Raw genomic sequence first — 5,280 nt, forward strand, 5'->3', positions numbered from 1 at the left:
CTGTAACAGAACTGATTCAATTCTGCTGGTGGAGTGTTATGGGATAAAGATGCTACAAATAACATTGTTTATAAGTTAAAACTTAACTAGATTTAATAAACCTTCTGCTCAGAGGTGTCAATTTTACTATAAGGAGTCTTTCAACCGGCTCCCAAGGCTCTGTGTGGAGGAATTTGGGTAAGATGATCTTCCTTCCTTGGTTACTGGGAGTGAGATGTCCCTAAAGGTGTATGTCTGCATCCAAGCTAATAATCTTTGGCTGTCTTTTTAGTCAGTTGAGGAGAGAAATGGTCTCTCAGAGGACAGGATTCCTGTCTTCTTAGGTAGGCATCTAAAAACAGGCCGGATGAGCCATTCCCTAAACGTCCCTGTCTTCCTCTGCTGACTGTGAAGGGAGCTGGAGAATGACTAGGCTAAATACAAATATTTATGCCATACATGTCTAAAATTGGATGAAATTAATCCTACCTTTTCTATTTTTTAAAATAAAAAATATTTAAAACATACAAATATTTATATATATTCCTAACATTTAATTTCCAGCGCTGGATTATTTCTCTTCCAGACCAGCACCACTTATATTGCCACTTTTCAGGAATAACTGGCTCTCTCCACAAAGGACCAAAGCTATTGCAGCCTCGGCACTGTGATAACTCAAGGTTAGAGACTGGCTCCCAAAATGGTCCTGAGCACCAAACGAAGTACCTGTGCTTCCTTCTCATCGCACAATCTGTGAACCAGAAGCCATCGAGCGTTATTCACACGTAGGTGGAAGAGATGAGTGTATCTGTACGAGACACAACCAGTCACTGGCAAACAGGGGACAGGGTGATTTTAGTGCCCTGCTCATTACTCAATGGGACTTGGGGCCCAGTTGTTGCAGGACCTGCAATAACCAAAGGCAGAGCAGAAGAGACTTGATTTTAACATATTGCTTTTTAGATGAAGCTTGGTTGGCTTTTTTTTTTTATTATTATTATGCCTCTCTAGAGCCTCCTTACATCCTAAGTTGAGAATCAAGGGGTCTTCAGCCTAACACAATTGACCTTAAAGGAAGACAACAAATTACTGTAGAGAGATATGTGAAAATTCAAATTTTGGTTTTGGAAGCTGTCACTTCCATAACTTGCAGGGTAGCAGGTCCTTTCACACAGCACCATCCTTAGGTGATGAAAGCATTTACCTAGAGCACATAAGGTATCTGAAGTATCGGGACCTGAGGGCACCAGCCACACTTATGGCCCAGACCAGACTCCCACAGGGCTCCCCCACCCTGCCTATGGCCCAGGATCCTGTTTCAGCCCCTCAAGGCCATCAGGCCCTGCCCTGCCTGACCATGGACCTTTGTTGGTTGGGATCCCTGCCCATGGGCCAATGTCCCGGTCCAGCCTCGGCCTGTCCCCATCCTCAGGGAGGTGCCCAGGCCTGGGGCTGCTCAGCTCCCTGGGTGTGGGGTGGGACAGGTTTGGGCTGCCAGGTGCTGTCTGCCACCCTGCCACCTTGGCCCCTGCAGCACCCTGACAGGAAGGTAAAGAAGTCCACATTTAGCTGGAAGTTGTAAATGTGTCAGCAAGTGCAAACTTCTAATGATATTTTCTTTACTGGGCATAAAACTCAGTTACCAGGCACTTGCTCCCTATGCTGCTCTCTGCTGCTGAGATCTTGCTAAAATAATAAAAGCAGTCTTCCTCATTTATTAGATTCCTTCTGCGAGCATGGTGTTAATAGTGCAGCTGATAGGAGAGCCTTAGTTTTCCCATGGTGATATCTTACTTTTCAGACAAATCAACTACAACAGTTACCACATACAAGTGATTGCGGATAACTGGGCACCAACTGGGAATTTCAGATCCCTGATGAACAAGTAGGTCTTGTCAAACGCTGCCTCGGAGACTTCAGGCCCTGGTCAATGTGACCTGTGTGTTAAAGCCCACTCAGGGAGAAAATAAAGCTGATTGCCTGCTGTTTCCTCAGCTCACTGGCTGTTTACTCCTATCTCAGGAAGGATTTCTGACACAGCACTGCAAAGCAGCCGATCCGTAGCTTCAGATTACCGGTCTGGAGAGACAGCTGCAATTAACAGCAGAGCAGAAATTAGAGGATCTGCTCCCGCAAATCAGCTCAGCTAGAGACAACTGAAACTCATAGCCGAATAAATCATAATTGGTTGAAAACACTTGATTATTTCTTTTTCCTAATTTCCACAATTAATGTTTAGGATGCACATGTAATCAGGGTGATGCAGATTATAGTAAGGAGGTGGCATACGTGGCATTGCCACAGTCTCTTTCCAGAAATGAGTCACTGAATAAGCTGCCAGCCACTCTGGGGGTACAAGACTGAGGAAGGCCCTGACTGCACTGAAGCCCTCCCATTGATGCCCCATGACTGACTGCCCATTGAAGCCCCCCAGGAGCTGTGATGACTGCTGCCTCCCACCTCCTGATGCCTTTCAGGAGACCTCAAGGGATAATTGTAATTTTGGACAAGTTAGGTTGGATCCCAATGCACCTGTATGACTACAGCTAAAGGCTGTGGGTAGGACTATGAGGAGAAGCTTGGTGTTTCCACCCCCTGAGATCATTACTGTGTGAACTATAAATAACCAGAAACCCTGAAACTGATGTTCTGAAATAACCCACTAAAAGTGTACCATACTTAACAGCCAGGGTGATGTGATTTCAAACCTGAACTTGTGCCAGGTAGTGTTAGATTGCATTACAGAAAAATGGTGGTCTTGGTTCACCAGGGCCATGCACCAGGAAAAAAACCTATGTAAAATATTGTATCCAAGGACTGCACTAGGAGCAGGGACAAAGAACTAGTCAGGCTGCCAGATTCAACAAGCGTGAGTTACATTTCAGGAGGCAGAAGTGAACTGGTATTTTATCAAATTTGGGAACTAAGGATTTTTTGTTCATTTTAAGTTTTCCTCTTTTGATAGTGACAGCTCTGGAGACATTGGTGTCATTGTTGAAGTTGCAGAATAGAAAACAATGTAGCCACATTGTCAGTATTTGGTTGAAAATGTCTAGATGATGAGTAACTCATCTTCTATGTCCTAGTCCCTGTAATCATTACATTGACTTGAATTAGGTTATTGAAAAGATAATGTCTTCAGTGAGGACTGGAAGTAAGCAGCCCCGTAGGTATGACACTTGCTACCACTGGGAAATGCATTAGGTATTATTTTCAAATGCCTTCATTTAGGTCTCACACTTTCAAAGCTAAATTTGACGGTCAGTCCTTGGATTCACAAAAGTTCTGAGGCTGCTGGTTACAAAGCTTTGTACTGCATGTAATGACTTGCTGATTTCGATTGCAGGGGTTTGAAAGGCAGAGATGAACCTGGCAAGTAAGCACCTCTCTTATGAAACCATTTTGGGAGCTACTGTTATTAACAGCAATCATCCAAGAAATAAAAATGATCTAGAAAATAAATAGCATTTTAGAGTTGGGCTTTAGCAATGGGCTAATTTTCTGGAATTATTTCAGAACTGTTACTTTATAAAGCAGTTGTGCTTAAGATTTACTTGCTTGTGAAAGTTCAAGATGTTTTGCCAGTGGGGCTTTTTTAGTCCTGTGTCCCCAGAAGCAGCAGAGCAAGGTCACCACAACCCTGCAGCCAGTTTGAAAGAGGACCAGGTCATGGGCTTCAAAAAAGGGCACATAATTATCTTTCCTGTTGAATTATTTAACGTGGTTTTGGTCTGTGCTAGCTAGTCCTCCCCCAAAAGGGCATTTAGGCCCAATTCAACCACTCACATGGGCCCAGGACTGTTTCCAACAAGACAACTGTTTTTGTGGCAGGGGGTTAGCTGGCTGGGTATGAACTGTCCTATACCCCTTTGCCTCTGGGACTGTAAAATGAGGCCTGTCCAGTTTTATTTACTGTTATAAGCACTGGTTATTTGCTCTTTCCCAGGAATTCCTAGACTTGATTTACTTTATTCACATGCCTGTATCTGTTTTGAAACTCTCTAGCATGCACTAGGGACAGACAACAGTCCAAAGGGTCACTGTTCAGGGCCAGAGAAATGTTCCAGTCTTTGAAGTATAAATGAAACTTGACGGTAGTGTCTCAGTCATCTGGGATCTCTAAATGGGGCTGGGAAATTTTAAGAAACTAAGACCTTTTTTCAGTATTGGCCAAAACCTCAAGCAATACTCTGTATGTTCCTTCGATCTCTCTTAAATTTGCATAGTACAATACCTAATAGTATCAGATGATTTATGATAGTCATCTCATATCCTTGGTTTAGTTGGCCAGGGAATAATTTCTTAATAAGTACATGTGAAATCCTGGGTTATTTTGTTAGCATCTGTGAATACATGGTTGTTTTGTCTGTGAAATTCCTCTGAGACTTACTGTGTCAACATTAGTTGTGCAATGCTTTTATTTACTGTGTAACAGGGTGAGAACAGCAGTGGATTTTCCTGTAAATGTGAAATTTTTCTTGGCTGACACAATGTGCAGAGCCCTGCCAAGAAAAAGCTGGGTAGCGTCTGCATTCCTAACTGACTTGATGGCTGTGCTTGGGTGTATATGTGGGTATGTGTCTGCACACATGTCCAAAAACACACATTTACTGAAGGGACTGAAAATGCTTTAGCACTGCCCAACACCACCACATGCTCCCGTCATTGATATAGCCACAGATGTTGCAGTCCCCATTTAGGCTGCAGCTGACTTGCGTATGTGAGCATGCACGACAGAAACTTCACCAAAGACGTAATCATTCTTGCCCCTGTAGGTACAAATTGAGTGTCAGGACTTTGGCTCACTTTTTAGCCTCATGATATACGTCCTCTCTTTCTAAAATCAACAAGACTTATAAATGCTGAGAAATACCTTGAGTGCAGCAGCAAAACAGCACGAGCTGTCAGTCCTTGCCAGACACAGTTGTGGCTGATGCTGCTGTCCCCAGCTCTGCGTTTGTGCCACCTTTTCTCAGACTAAAAGTTGGCTGAAGTCTCAAAGCACTGCCCTGTGCTCAAGTTAACGCATCCTGATCTCCCCAGGGCTTATTAGCTCAGCCACTGCATTACGCCAGTGCAGCTACATGGTCCCCAGATCAGGCTATCTTGTGTCTAGACAGCTTAAAGAGCAGGGAGAGTAGATATGTGTAGCCTAAAGGCCATCTTTGAGACTTACGGGTATTTGGCCTTCTTGGAAGGGCATTTTATTGGTGAGCTCCCATAAAATCTGGTTGAGGAAAAAATGTAGAGAGAACAGAAGAACAAATCCCAGCTATTCTGTAGATAATGCCCCCAAATTTT

The sequence above is a fragment of the Cariama cristata genome, unplaced genomic scaffold (genome assembly GCF_000690535.1).
Source record: "Cariama cristata isolate BGI_N322 unplaced genomic scaffold, ASM69053v1 scaffold26622, whole genome shotgun sequence".
In the NCBI taxonomy this organism is placed as follows: domain Eukaryota; kingdom Metazoa; phylum Chordata; class Aves; order Cariamiformes; family Cariamidae; genus Cariama; species Cariama cristata.